Here is a 23,400-nt window from a genome sequence, read left to right as displayed (position 1 = left end):
AGACAGAACAAGGAGGGTCCTTCCCTCCCATCCTGCTGTTCGCCCAGTTTCGGCAGATCTCTCCTCCTTCAAACCTTCAGAGTCTGAAAGGCAGAGAAGAAGGAGACTGAGATTATTTTTTTATTGTGGATCTAACACCCACCAACTAAAGGACTGTGAAATTCGTCCGGGAAATGCCAATGCTTAGGGGATAACACTGGGGTACCTCTAAGCAAGATCGCTACTAAATCCCCTCACTTCTCTCGGATCCTGGCACCTGTTACCCTTACCTTCCTTCAGAATACTGTCCACACTCAAACCTTCATTGATTCAGGGGCAGCTGGAAACTTCCTGGATGCTCGTTTTATGATTCAAGCTGGTTTGCCTCTTCTGCAGAAAAGACATTGCCTCAAAATAACTACCCTGGATTGCACCTCTCTTGGTTCAGGCGTGATCCATTTCGAGTCAGCACCCCTGACCCAGACTGTGGGAGTCCTTCACACGGAACAGCTGAAGTTTGAGGTCATTCATTCTCCAGCACAGCCTGTCATCCTTGGTCTTCCTTGGCTTCAGGTACACAATCCACAGCTCGACTGGGCTGAGGGACAACTGGCCTCCTGGGGTACCTCCTGTTTCCACTCCTGCCTTGCTAAAGTCATTCCTCTGCCCCGTATTCCCATAGCCAGTATACTGACTCCTTCAAACCTTCCTTCAGTGTCTCAATACGCTCTCCTTATTTATAAAAAAAGCCGGCAAAAAGACGTGCAACAAGTATGAGGCGATGAGCATCGGACTGTTGTTAACTAACAGTCATCGATCTTGCGTCTATTCAGCTTTTCCCCAACTTTATTTATACCCTGTCACTAAACGCCGCCACTATACTATACTATACTACTCACTACTCACCGACACCGCTGCAACCTAAATAAAGTTATTAACCCCTATCCTTAAAAGGGCCTTTTCTGGGGCATTGCCCCAAAGATATCAGCTCTTTTACATTTAAAAAAAAATAACCCCCCCACCAAACAGTAAAACCCACCACCCAACCAACCAACCCCCCAAATAAAAAAAAACTATCTAAAATAACCTAAGCTCCCCATTGCCCTGAAAAGGGCATTTGTATGGGCATTGTCCTTAAAATGGCATATAGCGCCTTTATATGCCCAGACCCTAATTTAAAAATAAAACACACCCAGAAAACCCTTAAAAAAACACTAACCCCTGACAATCCACTTCCTTGGAACAGCCAATAGGATTTCAGCAGCTCTAATCCTATTGGCTGATTTAAATCTTTTAGCCAATAGGAATGCAAGGGACGCCATCTTGAATGACGTAACTTGCATTAAAGTTCCAGTTTACGGCGGCGACCGTATGAACAGGATGCTCTGCACCGGATGTCTTCAGGATGGACCCGCTCCGCGTCGGATGGATGAAAATAGAAGATGCCGTCTGGATGAAGACTTCTTGCTGACTGGATGAGGACTTCTTCGGCTGGATGAAGATGGAAGAGGTCGCCCGGATGAAGACTTCTTGCCACCTGGATGATGACTTCTCCTGCTCTGGATGGATCCTTCAAGCTGGACTTCAAGAACTGTAAATAGATCGTCGGGGGTTAGTGTTAGGTTTTTTAAGGCTTTTATATGGGCAGTGCCCCAGTCCCCAGGGCAATGGGGAGCTTAGGTTATTTTAGATAGGTTTTTTATTTGGGGGGGTTGGTTAGTTGGGTGGTGGGTTTTATTGTTGGGTAGGTGTTTGTATTTTTTACAGGTAAAAGAGCTGATATCTTTGGGGCAATGCCCCACAAAAGGCCCTTTTAAAGACCATTGGTAGTTTATTGTAGGCTAGGGTTTTTTTATTTTGGGAGGGCTTTTTTATTTTTAAAGTGGCAATATGGTAACCCTACCTCATACCGAATTGGGTACACAAACCCATAGCTCTGGGTGCTCACCAGCACTCACAGCCAGCTGCACAGCTTTCAGTGAGTCAGGCAGTTAACTCCAGACAAACATAAGGAAAATTACAAATCAAAATTATTAATTCAACCCATAGAAAATGTGGCAGTCTCTTACAAGCACACAGCTAGATTAAAAGCAAAATGGTAGAGTTAGTTATAGCATTTGGCCACATCAAGATCTCTTCCTCCCTGGATCCCTAATCTACAACCACACAATGCATGCCTTTAACCAAACATACTGAGATACAAACAAGGTTGACACAGGTCCTTTGTAACTTCCCTAGACTCAAATTGACTAAACTCAAACTGGACTGGGTGCACATTACATGACCCTTCAAAACTCACAGCCCTGGGTGCTCACCAGCACCACATAGCCAGCTGCCCAGATTTCAGTGACTGAGGAAGTTAACCCCAGACCAGCCATGGTGAAAAGTCAATAGGGATAATTACAGAACAAAATTATTAACACAACATATAGAAAGTCTGACATGCACTTACAAGCACACAGATAGATTAAAAGCAATATGGAAGACTTAGTTAAAGCATTTGGATAAATATTGATAGGCCCAGTACTTCCTCCCTGGGTCCTGCCTTCAGCCAAACACATGCGATACAAACCAGGGGAACCCAGACAGCTTGGCTATTATAAAAAAATAATCATATATATATATATTTATGTGAAGAATATAGGAGTATTCATAACTCCACATTTGAGTTAAGCGCAGTGTCGTGTTAGCGTGCAAGCTATAACTTAGGTTTTTTCAGTGCGGCCCATAGAATTTTATGGGAACAAGAAGTTCACACGGTTGCAATAAGTTTTTTCTTTCAACTTCTAATATGTACGCTATTGTGCCCACATTAGTTATTTACTTTGAGCGTAGTTAAAGCGCAAGAGAAAAATGATTTAGAGGGCACTTGTAATTTGGCCCATATTTGACATATATTTACAAAGTGGATTTATGACTTCCAGATTTATTGCTTCATATTTTTCATGAAATACATATACTTTTGTGAGTTGAAATGTTCTATTTATTTTATAAGGCAGATTAAAGGGACAGTCTACTCCAGAATTGTTATTGTTTAAAAAGATAGATAATCCCTTAATTACCTTATACCCTGTTTCGCATAACCAACACTGTTATATTAATACACTTTTACCTCTGTGATTACCTTATATCAATGGGGCCTATTTATCAAGCTCCGTTATTTACCGCTGCTCCATAACCTGTCTGCCTGCTCTGAGGCGGCGGACAGACATCGCCAGAAATCAACCCGATCGAATACGATCGAGTTGATTGACACCCCCCCAATTGGCCGCAAATCTGCACGGGTCGGTAATGCACCAGCAGTTCACCAGACCTGCTGGTGCAATGATAAATGCCGAGAGTGTATGCTGTCGGCATTTAGCGATGTGCAGTGGACATGATCCGCAATATCGGATCATGTCTGCTCACATCATGATAAATAGGCCCCAATGACTTTGCAGACTGCTCTCTTATTTCAGTTCTTTTGACAGACTTGCATTTAGCCAATCAGTGCCCTCTCATTTGTAACTTCACAGGCGTGGTCACAATGTTATCTATATGGCACACATGAACTAACGCCCTCTAGCTGTGAAAAACTGCCAAATGCATTGAAAAAAGGGACAGCATTGAAATATGAGCCTACCTAGTTTTAGCTTTCAACAAAGAATTCAAAGAGAACAAATCACATTTGATGATAAAAGTGAATTGGAAAGTTGTCTGAAATTGCATTCCCTGTCTAAATCATGAAAGTTTCATTTTAACTAGACTATCCCTTTAAATATTTAATCAAACATTAGGGGAATATCTCTTGTGAAGTGAATAATTTTGTTTAGATTTCTATTTTTAATTTGCCAGTGGCACCTCATGGAGAAGAGCGTTGGTGGCTGGAGGCGCAGAGTTAGCAATATAGTTGCGGCACAGATAGGGTGAGATTAACACTGTTTTTTAAAGAAATGATAACTGAAGCTCATGTTTATTTTTAGTGATGGTAAATCCTAGCGTTTATTATATGCTTGGATCTACCATCACTTTAAGTGCTGGGCTTTATGGCAACACAAAATAGCGCTGGGAAATGTAGTGGACTAATAAGAGCTCAAAGGTGTGTATATCTGTGTGTTTATTAGTATGTCATGTGTGTAGGTGTAAATGTGTTTAGATATGTATATACAGTATATGTGCAGTGTTTTAAACATAAATTGTTAGTGCACCTAAACTTTTGCTTGAGCACAAAAATAAAACCTCTATTGATTTAAGATTTGAGTGATGCTTTTGAGCTCCATTTGTAATCAAGCCATATATACTGCTAGATTACGAGTCTTGCGTTAGGGTTAAAAGCAGCGTTGAGAGGTCCCAACGCTGCTTTTTAACGCCCGCTGGTATTACGAGTCTGGCAGGTACAGGTGTAACGCTCACTTTTTTTCCGCGACTCGAGCATACCGCAAATCTCCTTACGTCAATTGCGTATCCTATCTTTTCCATGGGATTTGCCTAACGCCGGTATTACGAGTCTTGGAAAAAGTGAGCGGTACAGCCACTCCTGTCAAAACTCCCACCGCATTTAAAAGTCAGTAGTTAAGAGTTTTATGGGCTAACGCCGTAACATAAAACTCTTAACTAAAGTGCTAAAAAGTACACTAACACCCATAAACTACCTATTAACCCCTAAACCGAGGCCCCCCCGCACATCGCAAACAGTTAAATAAAAATGTTAACCCCTAATCTGCCGACCGGACATCGCCGCCACTGTAATAAATATATTAACCCCTAAACCGCCGCACTCCCGCATCGCAAACACTAGTTTAAATTTATTAACCGCTAATTTGTCGTCCCTAACATAGCCGCCACCTACCTACATTTATTAACCCCTAATCTGCCGACCCCAACGTCACCGCCACTATATTAAATGTATTAACCCCTAAACCTAAATCTAACCCTAACCCTAACACCCCCCTAACTTAAATATAATTTAAATACATATAAATAAAATTACTATTATTAACTAAATTATTCCTATTTAAAACTAAATACTTACCTATAAAATAAACCCTAAGCTAGCTACAATATAACTAATAATTACATTGTAGCTATCTCAGGGTTTATTTTTATTTTACAGGCAACTTTGTATTTATTTTATCTAGGTACAATAGTTATTAAATAGTTATTAACTATTAAATAACTACCTAGCTAAAATAAATACAAATTTACCTGTAAAATAAATCCTAACCTAAGTTACAATTACACCTAAAACTACACTATAATTAAATAAATTACCTAAACTAACTACAATTAATTACAATTAAATAAAATAAACTAAATTACCAAAAAAAACACTAAATTACAGAAAATAATAAAATAATTACAAGAATTTTAAACTAATTACACCTAATCTAATCCCCCTAATAAAATAAAAAAGCCCCCCAAAATAATAAAAATCCCTACCCCACACTAAATTACAAATATCCCTTAAAAGGGCTTTTTGCGGGGCATTGCCCCAAAGTAATCAGCTCTTTTACCTGTAAAAAAAAATACAATTCCCCCCCAACATTAAAACCCACCACCCACACACCCAACCCTACTCTAAAACCCACCCAATCCCCCCTTAATAAAACCTAACACTACCCCCTTGAAGATCACCCTACCTTGAGATGTCTTCACCCAACCGGGGAGAAGTGGTCCTCCAGACGGGCAGAAGTCTTCATCCGATCCGGACAGAAGAGGTCCTCTAAACGGTCAGAAGTCTTCATCCAGGCGGCATCTTCTATCTTCATCCATCCGGAGCGGGTCCATCTTCAAGCCATTCAACGCGGAGCATCCTCTTCCATCCGATGACTAACACTAAATGACAGTACCTTTAAGTGACGTCATCTAAGATGGTGTCCCTTAGATTCCGATTGGCTGATAGAATTCTATCAGCCAATCGGAATTAAGGTAGAAAAAATCCTCTTGGCTGATGCAATCAGCCAATAGGATTGAAGTTCAATCCTATTGGCTGATCCAATCAGCCAATAGGATTGAGCTCACATTCTATTGGCTGATTGGAACAGCCAATAGAATGCAAGCTCAATCCTATTGGCTGATTGGATCAGCCAATATAATTTTTTCTACCTTAATTCCGATTGGCTGATAGAATTCTATCAGCCAATCGGAATTGAAGGGACGCCATCTTGGATGACGTCACTTAAAGGTACCGTCATTTAGTGTTAGTCATCGGATGGAAGAGGATGCTCCACGTCGGATGGCTTGAAGATGGACCCGCTCTGGATGGATGAAGATAGAAGATGCCGCCTGGATGAAGACTTCTGCCCGTTTGGAGGACCTCTTCTGCCCAGATCGGAAGAAGATTTCTGCCCGTCTGGAGGACCACTTCTGCCCGGTTGGGTGAAGACGTCTCAAGGTAGGGTGATCTTCAAGGGGGTAGTGTTAGGTTTTATTAAGGGGGGTTGGGTGGGTTTTAGAGTAGGGTTGGGTGTGTGGGTTGTGGGTTTTAATGTTGGGGGGGTATTTGTTTTTTTTTTACAGGTAAAAGAGCTGATTACTTTGGGGCAATGCCCCGCAAAAAAAAGCCCTTTTAAGGGCTATTTGTAATTTAGTGTAGGGTAGGGATTTTTATTATTTTATTAGGGGGATTAGATTAGGTGTAATTAGTTTAAAATTCTTGTAATTATTTTATTATTTTCTGTAATTTAGTGTGGGGTTTTCGTACTTTAGTTTATTTAATTTAATTGTAATTAATTGTAGTTAGTTTAGGTAATTTATTTAATGATAGTGTAGTGTTAGGTGTAATTGTAACCTAGGTTAGGATTTATTTTACAGGTAAATTTGTATTTATTTTAGGTAGATAGTTATTTACTAGTTAACTATTTAATAACTATTCTACCTAGTTAAAATAAATGAGATAGCTACAATGTAATTATTAGTTATATTGTAGCTAGCTTAGGGTTTATTTTATAGGTAAGTATTTAGTTTTAAATAGCAATAATTTAGTTAATGATAGTAATTTTTATTTAGATATCTTTTAATTATATTTAAGTTAGGGGGTGTTAGGGTTAGACTTAGATTTAGGGGTTAATAACTTTCTTATAGTGGCGGAGATGTTGGCGGCAGCAGATTAGTGGTTAATAAGTGTAGTTAGGTGGCGGCGACAATGGGGGCGGCAGAGTAGGGGTTAATAAATAAAAAGTAGGTGTCGTCGATGTTGGGGGTGGAAGATTAGGGGTTAATAAATATAATGTAGGTGGCGGCGGTGTCCGGAGCGGCAGATTAGGGGTTAATAATATAATGCAGGTGTCGGCGATGTCGGGGGTGGCGGATTATGGGTTAATAAGTGTAAGATTAGGGGTGTTTAGACTCGGGGCTCATGTTAGGGTGTTAGGTGTAGACATAAAATGTATTTCCCCATAGGAATCAATGGGGCTGCGTTCGAAGCTGAACGCTGCTTTTTTGCAGGTGTTAGACTTTTTTTCAGCCGGCTCTCCCCCATTGACTTCTATGGGGAAATCATGCACGGGCACATTTAGCCAGCTCACCACTACTGTAAGCAGTGCTGGTATTACAGTGAGATGTGGAGAAAAATTTTGCTCTCCGCTCACTTTTCTGAGGCTAACGCCAGGTTTGTAAAAACCTGTAATACCAGCGTTGTCTTAAGTAAGCGGTGAGAAAAAAATGCTTGTTAGCCCCGCACACCATTACCGACAAAAACTCGTAATCTAGGTGTTAGTCTTTCAATTCACATGAAACACTGCACTTCCCAACAATTTACATATGTTGAGTGTGCAACCTAAACATAAATAGTTAATGTAATGGTATTAAAGTGCCATAAAACATGTTGTTGAGATCTGTGCATATCCTAAAAGGGCTAATTAAGTAAAAATAGTTTACGTAAAAAATGTTTAAAAACTGCTGGCAAGTATTTTAAAATAATTTTCAAAAATAAGCAGAATTAGTTACACAGCCATGCTGTATGGATTTGTCTGATCCACCCCCCTTATCAGTGTTTAGCTACAGAAACACAGGCATTGTATTTCACAGCAGCTTATTTGCTTCTAGACATGCTGCAGCAGATAATGAGTGTCTACTTCTGCATTCTACCAAATTCAAAGGTAGATATAGATACAGCCATAGAAGGAATTGTGTGGGGGGAGTTAGAGCTGAACAATTCGGAAAATTAAAAGAAAGGGTTAATGGTGAGGCACTGCAGTATAAATTTGCAGGTAAAGTAATTAAAGTACATATTATGTGTAGAAGTGAGAAAAAAGGCGAGTCGGGGCAACAGGCTCAAAATGTAAAACTTAACATTTATTGCCAGTACACAATAAAATAAAAAGATTACTTCAGTGTATCCAGTAAAAACATAAAGAGCCAGGACAGCAGCGGACTAACATGTTTCAGCTCCTGCCTTACTCATAGACCGTTCTGTCTCTAGATCGCAGTCCTCTTAAAGGGACACTCAATCAAAATTAAACTTTCATTATTCAGATAGAGCATGCAATTTTAAACAACTTTCCAATTTACTTTCATTAACAAAATGTGCTCAGTCTTTTTATATTTAAACTTTTTGAGTCACCAGCTCCTACTGAGCATGTGCAAGAATAAGCGTGTATGCATTTGTGAATGGCTGATTGCTGTCACATGGTATGTGTATACCTTTGTGATTGGCTGATGGCTGTCACATGGTACAGGGGGAGAGGAAATAGACATAACGTTTAAAATTGTCAGAAAAAAAATCTACTACTCATTTGAAATTCAGACTAAGTGCTATTGCATTGTCTTGTTATCTTGCATTTGTTGATTATGCAAATCTACAGTGTTGACTGGTCCTTTAAATTATGATGATTACTCTGACGTAATTAGCAGCACTAAAGAATTAATCCTTGCTAATTCAGTACAAAAGGAAATGACTAATAAACAGTATTAACATCTTGAAGGGATTAAGATTATTTACAGTATAATATACCTCTCTAGCCCCTGTCAAAGATATAACGTTTATATATAACAGTGTCAACAGATACATTGTGCATAGAATGTCCCTAATGTTAAACAATTCATGCCTATCATGGAAGTCAAGTGATCTAGGAAATACATATACTGTGTATCCTTAATATAATGTTCCACTCTCTTTAACAGCAGGTATAAACAATAATTCTTATTTAGGCATTTTTAAGTCCTAAAAGTCACATATAGACTCGGCATACAGCTCTATAAATAATGTCAAGATATATACAACAATGTTGTGGGCAGTAAATATAAAGACGTTCACATGCAAATTATATTGTTGCCTACATTACTAGAAACATCCAAAACGGGGGAAAGAAAATAAGCTCCCGTAAATAGCTACATTATGGTATTAAATCTTAGTCTAACTTCAAATGTTAAATGAACCCTAGTCAGCTAAAGTCAAATAGTTGACTAAGTTACCAACACTATGTATCAAGACACATTCTGTTTATTGTTTCCAAGCCTAATGAATAACATATTCCATCATATGCATTGGAAATCTTTTTATTTTATTGTGTACTGGCAATAAACGTTAAGTTTTAAATTTTGAGCCTGTTGCCCCGACTAGCCTTTTTTCTCACTTCTACGCATTGGATCTACTGGGCAGACCTACAGAAGTCTGCTGGCAATTTGCGGGGACACGCTAAAAGCGGCTGCAGTAATAAGAGGCGTTGTAACTCCTAAACACCTGATGGTGATGTGGAACAAGGGGGAGGACCAACTCGAAAGGATCCAGACCGGGAACATGGCTGTCTGAGCTGAATTTGTGGAAGACTACCAACAGATTACAAGGTACTGTTGATCCTTAAAGCAGTTTAAACAGACTGTGCGCTTTCTGTGAGCGGATTGTTTGGTTATTGGATCCCCTGCTTTTTTACAACTGTTAGAGCGCTGGTTAAAGGGATTGTTTGAAGGAGAGGAATTGTACATATTATTATATTTTGTCTCTATCCCAACTTGTTGTATGTCCCTTTAACCTGTAAAATGTTCAGTATATAGAAGGAATAACTATACCTTCATATGACTACCTATGCTGTATGGTGTGAAGCTAGGCAGAACAGAAATAAAACTCCTGTGAGTGTACAAAATCACGGATAACAGTGCAAAAATTCTCCCACAACAGCACATAACTTAAATCCCAGGGTCATGCAATAGTACCCATAATGTCCAGTGTGCCAGGGGAAACAGTTTGTCTTATGAAAGGCTGAGTCCAAAAAACAGTGGGTGCCGCTCTGTGTAGTAAGGGGAATGACTGTAGTACGTCCCTAGATGAATCACTGTGAGAAAAGACAACAGGGAACACGAGCGCAAACCACTCCAAGAGTAGAAATTTATTAAACACTTAAAAGCACAAGAGTAAAAACAGACTTACAAAAGTAATTAAAAATGTGCAGTTTGAATATCACTGTGTGATCCTCATAGACTGCTAGCTATAGCCTCTGTCAGTATCTGCTCTGTAGGTTCAGTTGCACTGGCTTAATATTAGCCATGATCAAGTCGGTAAGATGTGACACCCTCTTGAAAAAGTCTGGACGTTGCCAGATGAAACGCATCAAGGTCACGTGGGTCCTATCCGACGCTTGCTGACGCCCTGGATCTCAATCGCTTACCAGCTCGATAATGGCTAATATTAAGCTAGTGCAACTTTTAAGTGTTTAATACATTTTTACTTTTAGAGTGGTTTGCACTCGTGTTCCCTTTTGTCTTTTCTCACATATATAGTCTTCCACATGTAGATATAAAGTTGAATGCAAAAATCATAACAAGTAAAAAAAAGTGTGAGCTGAGAAACTGTGGCTGTCTTCTTACACTAATATAGTTAGATACAGTTGATAAAAGGACACTAATGAATATAGCTTAAGATTTTAAGAAGTACTTTTTTTTTCAAACAAAACACATCATACAAATATTTCCACTGAAACCAAATAGCTAAGGAAATACAAATGAGAATTTTACATTCAAATTTCTGCAGTTCAATTAATCTTGCTTTGTTGCAATAATAAAATTAATTTGATGGGTTTATTATAATACTTTAGATAGCTACATACTGAACACCTAGCCAGAATTATTTTTGCTTATCTCTAAAAAAACACATACAAAGAGAATACAGCAATAATACATTGTCTTCATTACTATTTGACAATAACATTATTATATTTATCCTGCTTTGCATTACTATTGATTTGAATCAGCAGTTTTTACTTTCTGCCTCCATAGACAGAAACCTTTGGAAACAAGACATTGATCCTTATTTTTCTGCTATCTAAGTTATTTCTTTTTTAGCATTGTGATATCTTTCAATTTTTTTTTTTTTTTCATACAATCTCATAAAAGCCTAAATATTAAAAGAATAAATGATAACTTGAACACAGAATGGCAATTAAGTACATTTCACAATATATGGTACTTTCCAATCTTAACCCGTCATATACTATGCAAAAGAAAAGAAAGTATCCAGGAGGGATTATCCGTATATAGTGAGGTAAACAGTCAGATAATCATATGTCACATATCAGCAAAGAGAGAGTCCATCCCCTATATGTTCCCCTTTTCCTGTAACCATCAAATAAGTGCTTTAACTCTGTTTATAAATAGGGTATTACTCTTACTCCTGTTTCAGACTTGACTCCAGGCGCACAAAGGGGACCGGGAATATATCCCTCCTACCCCTATATGGTTACTGATATTGCAGGGTAATAGATAAACAGCAGGTTCGAAGAAGTGTAACCCACTCTATGAGCGGTAATCCATGGGACTCACCCGCTGTTGGTTCCTGTCGAGGTGTGTAGCAAACATCCAAAGATTTCTTGCGGGAGTCCTCTTATTTAATCCTGCATAGTCTATTAGACAGAACACCTTTTCCTTCAATTGGATTCTTCAGAAACAGCAGTCCTTGCTGTGTGTGAAATTCAGCGTTGTGACATCACGGATGAAGCATAGGTGGCCTGCGAAAGGCTCAAGGCTCTGGCTCTGGAGGTGTGGTCGCCAAGGAAGTTAGGGAGCCCTAGTGCTCCGTAGGAAGCTTAACAAAAATAACTGTACGTCCATAGCGATCTAACTACAAATATAAATAAAAGGCAAGACTTTATTCTTTATACTATAATGACCTATTCACTAAAGGGGGCGCTCAAAAAGTGGTGAAATCAATAATCAAAAAACTAAAATATATGTAATGCAACGATAGAATATCAAAATGTATATAAACCCAATATAGGCAAAAACAGTAAATTCTTAAATACTGTAGTGAAAGTTCACTTGCAATTGTAATCAGTAGAAAAAGTCCTTTATAAATTCTTTCCAAGGTAATGGTTGCTGGGGCGGCTGTCTCCTCCTCACCGGAAGGTCCAGGTAGCACTAGATAAAATAAAACAGAATAGAGGGGCACCTCATGTGTAGTATCATCTATTAAGCAACAACGAGTAACATATCTGAAGCCAAATGGGTACTCACAGATTTGGAAAGCACACTTATGTGCTGGTAGGGGCAGGCTGTAGAATTATATAGGTGTAACAGCTCACCCACTGGAAGGCACTCTTGGCGTAAGTTAAAGGTGCTACAAGGGAGACAAGAAATATGGGCACCACATGTGCAGACTATTAATGGTGCAACAAGAACAAATTCCTTAATATGGAGGGTACTCACATATTCCCAGAGCACACCAATGTGCTTGCAGAAGCAGGCTGCAGATTGGAGTAGGTGTGGCAGCTCACCCAAACTAGAGGTATCTTGATAGTGGTAATGCTGTTGAATGATAGTCCCAGTGTATTCTCTCAGGTGCTGAGCTGGTCTCTCATAGGTAGACAAAGGCAGATAGTGGGTAGAAAAAATCCACTCAAAGGATATAAAATGTATCCAAATTTATTAAAAGAAGCATAAAAGTTTAAAAACAACAGCACAATGGTTGCTTATATAAGTGGATAATAAGGTGTCCAGTGAACACCCAATAATGCGACGCGTTTCACGGTTCACAGACCGTTTCATCAGGCATCAAAAAATAATAATAAATAATGCTACCCAACACTGCCTTATATACCTCACTAACAAACAGAACAAATCACCTCCCTTTAGTGGAGATTAATTAATATGGTACACCTGTATGGGTAAGTCCAACTCACTGACCTAAAGGTGGAATGTTGCTCTTATCTCTATATACAATAACCTGTGTTTGCATTTACTGTCAAGGGAAGTAATGGTATAGTACCGCCCCTCCTCATTTCTGCCAAAAATTAATGATGTTGAATTCAAAATTGAATCCTCTAGGTAACAGTCTATCCAATTTATGGATCCAAAAGATCTCTTGCCAGCTCAGAATTTGTAGTTTATTGCTGCCTCTAGGGGGTCTCACTATTTGTTCAATGGCCTGCCACCTAAAGGATCCAACATTGCCATGATGTACCTCTATAAAATGTTTTGACAAGGTTGAACAGGGTCTCTCACTGGAGATGTATGAGAGGTGTTCTTTTATTCTCGTGCCCACCTCACAAGGGGTCCTTCCTATGTACTGCCTGGAACAGATCGTAGAGTGTATCAAATAGATAACAAATTTGTTCTTGCAATTAATGCATCCCCTTGTTTCATACTCTTCAGAGTGATCGGCAGAATACAACTTATCTGTGACAAGGACATGGTCACATGAACAACAGGATCTCTTACCACACCTAAAAGTGCCTTTATGCCATAGCCACAAACTGGCTGAACTCTCATCTCTGAGGAGACTAGGAGACAAAAGTTTGCCTAGGTCAAGTTCTTTTTATATACACATTTGCAACCTTTTTCTATGTAAGTTCTCAGATTCCTGTCTCCCATCAAAATGGGTAGATTTTTCTTGAATATTGAACATACATCCCTATATTGGTTTGAGTATGCTGTGACAAAAGTTGGTTCATTCCTTTCCCTCACAGCTGTCTATGGACCTTGCGGTAATTTACCTTCTCAACATAGAATTCTGATTCATGGCCTTGACTTTGGGAAAGTCACCTGTCACCACCCTCTTAGGGTACCCTCTTTGTCTTAGACATCTAGTGAGTTCACTGCTCTTTTTCAGGAAATATCCTTCTTGTGTACAATTCCATTTAACTCGCATATATTGACCCTTCTCAATCCCCACAAACACATGTTTGGGATGACTGCTCTTAGCGTGCAGAAGGGAATTTCCTGTAATAGGTTTCCTGTAGAGAGTGGAGACCACTCCAGCAGACTTGACATCAGAAGTGAATGTGATATCCAAATAATTGATATTGTTGTGGTTCCATTCATAGGTGAAACTGATCTCCACATCATTGTTGTTCAGATATTGTACAAACTCCTGAGCGTTATTTGAACCCCCAGACCATATGATCAAAAGGTCATCTATGTAACATACATAACACAATCTGGGGGATAAAGGGGTTGCCATCTCCATAGACGTGGAACTGCTCCCACCACCCCATGAAAAGCTTGGCTTAGGAGGGGGCAAATTTTGCCCCCATAGCGGTCCCATGTCCCTGGAGATAGAAACACCCTTGGAACAAAAAAAAATTGTGCTCTAGAAGGAATTTAACAATATCAACAATATACTTTTTGAGATCATCAGCCAAATCTTTGAAGAGATCCAAGAAAAATTATATGGCAATTAGGCCAAACCGATGGGCGATACTGGAATACAGTGACACAACATCAATTGTTAGCAAACTGTATCCCTGTTTCCATTCTATACTCTCCATTCTGTATGTCATATCTTTTATGAAACTGGGGAGTTTTTACACAAGTGGCTGAAGGAACTGATCAGCCAAGTTAGACAATGGTTCAAGGAGGGACCCTATTCCTGCCACAATAGGTCTACCTTTGACATTTATAAGGCCTTTGTGAACCTTCGGAGATGGTGGATAATGAGTGTTACATGATGGTCCACTATCAGAGTTTTTGTATCTATATATCCCATTTCAACACCATCATCCAGAAAGTTCTCTGGTTGTGCCCTAAACCGTGCAGTAGGGTCTCCTCTAAGAGGTATATACGTCCCTGGATCTTACAATTGTCTAGCTGCTTCAGCCACATATGCAATACTGTCCATAATTACGACACTTTCCCCCTTATCCAAATTTTTAATAACAATTTCGTGATTATTTTGTAGAGATGTAACAGCCTCTCTTTCTGTTCTAAATAGGTTGGAAGTGTGTCCTTGTCTATACCTTGCTAGTTAAGTCTTCTACTGTTCTATTATGGAAAACCTCAAGAAACTTGCCTCTCACTTGTATGGGATAGAAATTAGATTTGTACTTGGATCTATTGAGCGGCAATCCTCTACCTATTTCTAGTTGGTCCAAAGTTAATAGGTCCTCTAGAGCAGTAAGGGTACACATATCCTCAAAATGTAGGTTAGTATAGTCAGTGTCTGAATGAATTGTCAATGTATTCCCTTCAGTAGATGTTTCTCTGTTGTCAGTTTGTTGAAAATAATTATTGAGAGTCAAGTCTCTAACAAGTTTGTTGACATCTAGTATTGTCTGAAATAAATCAAAGTCCCTTGAGGGAACAAATCCCAGACCTAGGTTCAACACTTTCTCTTCTACTGCGGTAATTTGAACTGAGGATAAATTAATAGCCAGACTGGGGGCTATTCACACTTTGTGATCTGGTTTCTGTTCCCCTGTAGTGGGTATCTCTGGGTTTCCTCTATGTTTGTGTAATGGTTTGTCCCTCTTCCTCTTCTGTTGCCTCTCCCTCCTCTCCCCCCCCTCGTCCCTCCTCCTCATGGTTGCTTGGGGACCCACTAAAAAACCTGTGCGTCATTATTCACTGATTGTTGGGTGCTGTGGTGGCTGTGGTAGAGGTGAATGGGTATTTAGACTCTGCCTGATAGTAATGGCTGGTAATTTTTGGTCTTGCCCCTAGTGAGTGTGAGCCTTTAAGGATACCCCTGACTTGAGTATTGTACTGGAGAGCACCTTGGTTGTCTGGGGGTGCCAGTGCTTGAGACTATGTATCCCTGGGTTCTGAGCCAGTAAATTCATCTTGCTCAAAACTTGAGGCAAATCTATCTTCATCTGTGCTGTCTGGCTAAGAATCGGAGAACACTACTTTCTTAGGGGCCTCTTGTGTAGGTTGTGTGAAATTCCTATTCTGATGTCTCCTACTTCTAATGCAATGCCCCATATTTACACTCTCATTTAGATGTCCCATATCAGTGTCAGTGTTATGAGTATACCAAAACTTATTCCTTTGGCTTTTACACCATACATACACCACACCAGTATTGTAATCTTTTTGAGTGCTTAATTTGTAGCACTAGCTTCCTAGACTCCTCTATGGTACTTCTGAGATTCTTATCATATTGGGAAAATATGTCATATTGTGTAAATGTATTCAATTCAGACTGTATTTGTGTTAATTTAGTTCTAATTTCACTCAGTAGGAACTTTTTATATTCTATCAACAGAGCAATCAATTTGAGGGAACAGTCTGTTAAAACCATATTACAGCGTTCAATAAAGTCTTTGTTGTTCACATCATAGGTGGGAAATTTATTGATATGCAGACCCTTATGGATCATAATGAGGGAGCAAACAGAGAAATACAGTGGTGCTTACCAACCTCCGGGGACCTGTGTTCAGGGCAGCGTGTCTTCAGCGAATGCACCGGTCTCCTCGCTCTTCTCACTCCTCCTCACTTCCTGGGAGCCACAGACAAGCAGACGCCTATGTAATAGCGTCAAAGTAACAGAGATCACTCAGAAACTTCCGGGCATCACGAGGTAGTGAGGAAATAAGAAACTTGCAGGGGGGGCCAATACCGTAAAAAATAACTTTTAATCGTGAGTTAAAACAAACAAAAATGAGCCCACAGCCCACAATGGCACAAAGTAGTTTTCAACAGAGGCAGAAAAATGCAGACATGTTTCGTGTGGGGCTGCCACACTTGCTCACTGCTCACGATTAAAAGTTATTTTTTATGATATTGGCCCCCCTGCAAGTCTCTTATTTCCTCACTACCTTGTGATGCCCGGAAGTTTCTGAGTGATCATATTGAGGGCTATGTATTTGGATAGAATCCACTTGTCCCACTTTAATTTAAGTTTTTTTAAGATGTTCCATATCTTGGAACAAGTCCCCCAATTTGGTATTTGGTACATCATTTTCAAAAACATCCTTAAGCTCCAGGGTATTAAAGTTGTCATACTCAAAGTTTTTGAGGGAAAAAAAGAGTCAGCATACGTTGTATTAACCATTTCCATGTCTAGCCAAGAGTAAAGCTCAGTGTGCAAAAGGCTCACAGCATGCAATACATTCTCAAACTGGATTACTGGGTGAATGAGTATGCAAAAGAAAAGAGAGTATCCAGGAAGGATTATCCCAATATAGTGAGTTAAACAAATAGTCAGATAATCATACGTCACATATCAGCAAAGAATATGGAGAGAGTCCATCCCCTATATGTTCCCCTTTTTCTGTATCTATCAAATAAGTGCTTAAACTCTGTTTATAAACAGGGTATTACTCTTACTCCTGTTTCAGACCTGACTCTAGGCGAACAAAGGGGACAGGGAATATATCCCTCCCACCGCTATATGGTTACTGATATTGCAGGGTAATAGGTAAACAGCAGGTCGAAGAAGTATAACCCACTTTATGAGCGGTAACACATGGGATTCACCCACTGCTGGTTCCTGTCGAGGTGTGTAGCAAACATCCAAAGATTTGTTGCGGGAGTCCTCTTAATTTAATCTCGCATTGTCAATTGCACAGAACACCTTTTCCTCTGATCGGATCCTTCAGAAACAGCTGTCCTTAACTAACTGTTAATATAGACTATGGACAATTGACCAGATAGGGAGATGCAGCAATATGATGTGAGACATCTAACGGTTATATCTTTATGCACACTTTTTTCTATTAAACCTTTAAGGGATTTACACTTTAACTACCTTCCCAGATATACCTATTAGCTGAATACCCCCCACTTCAGCTTAGTTCCAACTTTAGCTCATTTTTACCATACATTAAATAATGACAGACACAGATTTGGCATTAGAAAAGGTCACGCTTTTATTCAATTCAAATCTAATTAAAAATTAGCGATCCTCAACCTCTAGGATAATAACATATCCGTAATCAAATTAGGATTTTGAATTGATAACACAATTCTATGCAAGAGCATCATAAGAGAACTGGGCGGCCCCACGTAACCAAGAAGCATGACCGCGTGCAACTCATGGGCGTAATTTGGCAAGTAACAGGCTGAGAGGTCTGCAGCATAGGAGGGCCATGTGGGTTTGACCGACAGACCAATACCCCCATCCCCATACCCTACACACCTCCCCCCATTACTGCCTTACCCACATGTCAGGCCGCCCACTTCCCGCATCAGAAATATATAACTAGTTAATATGCCATGACTTTCCTATGCCGTTCACCAGCTCTGACCGACAGACCAGTAGTTGATTTCCTGCTTTGTGGCGAAAAAACCCTTAAGGGGCGCTACACGGGCGGGCTTATTCTGAGTGGCAGAAACACCACAGCATCTGCCCTTAGCCGTGTTGCTTGTGATCGCTCTTGCACGTGACCTCTACCTTGGGCTAGACTTTGTTGTTTCTAGGGAGGGAGGGAGTGAAAATGAAAATAATTATTTCTGAGCTCGACCGTTATGCAAGCACCTATATAGGCAGTTAATCCCTTTACCTTCTGCCCTAACCCCCCTTCCCCTCCTGGCCAATCCCTGAGCTAGCCTATTCAGGGAAACTGATAGCTGCAGCTCACCTGAAACTGCCCTTCCCCTTTCTTTTGTCCTGGCTATACCTATGTGAGACAAAAAAATCCAAACACGACCCCCTCCCTTATTCTTCAAAGTAAGTAAAGTAAATATCCCTTAAGCTGTTACCTTCCTAATTAGTCAGTACACTTTGCTAAGGGATTAACACTTTAACTACCTTCCCAGATATACCTATTAGCTGAATACCCCCAACTTCAGCTTAGTTCCAACCTTAACTCATATTTACCATACATTAAATAATGACAGACACAGATTTGGCGTTAGAAAAGGTCACGCTTTTATTCAATTCAAATCTAATTAAAAATGAGCGATCCTCAACCTCTAGGATAATAACATATCTGTAATCAAATTAGGATTTTGAATTGATAACACAATTCTATGCAAGAGCATCATGAGAGAACTGGGAGGCCCCACGTAACCAAGAAGTGTGACCGCGCGCAACTCATGGGCGTAATTTGGCAAGTAACAGGCCGAGAGGTCTGCAGACTAGGAGGGCCTGTGGGTTTGACCGACAGACCAATACCACCCATACCCTACACACCTCCCCCATTACCGCCTTACCCACGTGCCAGGTCGACCACTTCCCGCCACCAAAAGAGGATCGATCCTCTTACCGCCACCCAAGATAAGCCTAATGACCTTTTCTTACCTCCCGTGAGACTGTATGACGCCTTTTAAATCCTCCAAGAATAAGTAATTGCCTTGTTCTAGCACTTGCCCTCCTATCTCTTCTATCCAAATAATCCATTGCCTCTGTACAGGTTCTGGTTCCTGACGTTTGTTAATGGGTGCTATATCACTCTCTCCCCTATTTCTTCTATCACCTTTCTACCAGCCTGGTTTACATTTTTCCTACTCTTGTCGAATCATAACAGATCATAACAGATCATAACAGCCTGGTTTACCTTTTTCCTACTCTTGTCGGATCATAACAGATCATAACGTATCATAACAGATCATAACAGATCAAGGCACCAGCATTGTAAAGAAATAGGCGGCCTCACGTAACTAAGAAGTTGTAAGAAGCAATACAGAAAGCAAAGGAGAAAAATAGGGATGACCTTTTGAGCTATAAAATGAAAGAACCTACCAAAACAGAAAAAATTACTGTTCCCTTTATAACAGACTACAATGCAGATCATTATTTGATTAAAAAAATTATAAAGAGGAATTGGCACTTACTGAAGGAAGATAATATTATAGGCGACCATCTGGCAGACAGACCAACTTTTTTCTTTAAGAAAGCTAGGAATTTCAAAACCATTTTGGCGCCTAGCGAATTACGCCATAAAACTAGGAATACCAAACAGTTAGACCTGGAGGGTAAGAGGATAGGAGGATACTTCCCCTGCTATACTTGTAAAGCGTGCACACACAGCTCTAAATTAAATAGTCTGAGGATAAATGGCTCAGGTGAAGATATCACTATTAAGGAATTGATAAGATGCACTCACAAAAATGTTATTTATGTACTTAGATGTACTTGTAACTTATTCTATTTCGGAGAAACAACTAGAAGTCTCCGGGATAGAATAAGGGAACATCTTCTATGTATAGAAAAAGAGAAAGAAGATACACATCTGTACAAGCACTTTTAGGAGGTTCACGGGGGTAACACTAAAGATTTGAAATATTGGGGAATACACAAAATCAAAAATCACTGGAGGGGGGGGGATATTGAGAAAATGCTCCTAATAAGGGAGGCTGAATATATTTACAGTTATGATACTCTATACCCCAAAGGGCTTAACTCAGAATTGGACCTGTCCCCCTTCCTTTTTGAGTAAAATTAACACAAGTTTATATGTTTATATGTAGTTGATTTAGATATTTATTTTATTTATTCACATAGCACTTTAAAAATTTCTTATCACACACAAATTTATATGTTTATGTCAACACTACGATACTAATAATATTAGCTGTATCTATGCGAGTCATCTGTTTATCCTTATTGAAATAGAGATCCCATTTAGGGTTCCTATTGTGAATTATGCGCTATTATAGATATAGAGATGCACTAAGATTTGTCCAAATACCACCTTAAGAATAAGCTGCATTGGAAGCCAAATACTACCTTAAGAGAGTTTGTCAATTAAAATCAGCACAAATCAAATTAAAGATACACCTTTAAATAAAGGTATCTGGACTTGCCATCACTACCTTGATAAAGCCCTGAAGAGGGCGAAACGCGTCGGCTGTGAAGGCAGGACTACCCTTTGTCATATGTGCAATATATCTACACCATTTGGATTCCTTAAACTTAACCCGGGTTATAAGTAATGGAACTCATTTTCCTATTTGGAATTTCTACTACATGTTTTGTGGTTTGAATGAAGTTGGAATATTCACCACAATACCTCTCTACAACATCTCTCTACAATACCTGTATACACCCTTGCGTGCATTAATCACTAAGTGCAGGGTGGATGTGAAAGAATCGCACCTGTGAAGCGCTAAGCTCTGACCGCTTCTCTTTGCTGGATCTCGATTCCGTGATGTCAGACGCCGAGAAACCCCAGTCGGATCCACTCGAGGGAGATACCGAACAGGGAAGGTGTACTGCAGACGATCAGGAGATCGTGGGTAAAGTAACTGTCAAGAACTCATAACATAACATCTCTGTGCATACGCTGGTCTTGTATCTCTCTTAAGGAAGTGTGGAGTATTCAGAACACTTTGATTGGTAGACCTACCATATTAACTTTTTCCTCTGGCAGCTTGGTGGTTTTAATTGTCAATTTCATGAACTTTTAACTGAACTCTGATTTATGATATGTTTTAGAACCGTCAATCAATGTGCAATATATTTTATTGATTTTATATATAGCGGCCTTGTTATATACTGTAGTAACATTTTTATGACGGTGTCATTTGGGGAGACGTCCCTTTGATGTGAATTATATATGTTTAAATAAACTGTATATATATTAAGTGAGAGATTACCTTTAGCTTTTGTTTTAGCGCTTCCCTTTTAACCCTTTCTTCTTATATTTATACTTTGTGACAGTTTTAGGGATATTGTCATTTAGGGGGAGTTTGTTAATCTCTTTTTTGTCTTAGCGCACCTTAGACCCCTTTTTTTCCAATACCCTACACACCTCCCCCATTACCGCCTTACCCACGTGCCAGGTCAACCACTTCCCGCCACCAAAAGAGGATCGATCCTCTTACCGCCACCCAAGATAAGCCTAGTGACCTTTTCTTACCTCCCGTGAGACTGTATGACGCCTTTTAAATCCTCCAAGAATAAGTAATTGCCTTGTTCTAGCACTTGCCCTCCTATCTCTTCTATCCAAATAATCCATTGCCTCTGTACAGGTTCTGGTTCCTGACGTTTGTTAATGGGTGCTATATCACTCTCTCCCCTATTTCTTCTATCACCTTTCTACCAGCCTGGTTTACATTTTTCCTACTCTTGTCGGATCATAACAGATCATAACAGATCATAACAGCCTGGTTTACCTTTTTCCTACTCTTGTCGGATCATAACAGATCATAACGTATCATAACAGATCATAACAGATCAAGGCACCAGCATTGTAAAGAAATAGGCAGCCTCACGTAACTAAAAAGTTGTAAGACATAGCAAATAACAGAACACAAGCTTTGCCGACCAGGCGAGCATATGAGTTTGACCGGCAGACCACCACTCAATGTCCATCCTTCCTGTGTGACACTATCCCTCCAAGACAGAGACCAGATTAGTTCAGTCCCCACCCATTTTAGCTTGAACCATCTAAATACTTCTCTTACCTGCTACTGTAGCTCAATTAAAGGAACCATACCTATGTCGTTCACACCCAGGTGTATAACTAAGAAATCGGGTAGATCCCACTTTCTTGTAGAGATCTGTGTTGTCTCCAATAACTGGTTCCATTTCATCCCTCTCTTCACAATCCACCTAATTCCTGCTTCTTTAGAACTAAAACCTAAGTTTACTCCCTGCCTGGTTGCAGCTGCGTGTGAAGCTGCCCAGTGCACATAGGAGTGTCCGATTATCTTATGGCTCTACCTGAAATGGACACCAAACAACACATTAACATTATCACCACAACATAAACCACAAACCAAGTGTCTAAAGACTTTTTTTTTTTTGGCCTGTTGTATTTCCTATATGCATTTGATTTCCACCTCCCCATCTTTTTTATCTGCTCCACCGGGGCCCCTGACAATGCTGCACCTGTTCAAAAAAACATTTTGAACTGTAACCTGGTTAAACTACTACCATTCTTGTGCCTAAAGAACATAACGCCCTTAACAGGGGCCACACCTAAATAGCATCTCACATGTGAAACAGGACATATTTACCCCTTGTTGCTTTAGAAGTTATCCAAGCCCCTTTCCCTTCCATATCTGTCTGATCTTCATATGAATATTAGTCCTGATTCTACAGAAATTCTATCCTCAATACTTCCGCAAAGCCAGCATAAATACCGCCGCAAACACTGTAGACTCAAAACCAGCAGAACAAAGCTCGCTTACATTTTTTTCTAAGATTTCCAATCTCTCCGCTGTGATAGGTTCTCTCTTATCCCTAATTTGTTTTTTCCCCTGCTGACCAACCTCTAACCATTTTTCTAACTAAGAATCTTTTTTGTCACATCTACTTTCTCCAAGAGCTGTGCAAAGAAGGAGATCCCTGCCACTACAGTGCATAAGTTGCCTTTCTTGATACCTGCATGCCTAGGTTATACCAAA

Source organism: Bombina bombina, chromosome 6 (assembly GCF_027579735.1).
Source record: "Bombina bombina isolate aBomBom1 chromosome 6, aBomBom1.pri, whole genome shotgun sequence".
Taxonomy (NCBI): domain Eukaryota; kingdom Metazoa; phylum Chordata; class Amphibia; order Anura; family Bombinatoridae; genus Bombina; species Bombina bombina.
This window is presented reverse-complemented; position numbering follows the sequence as displayed.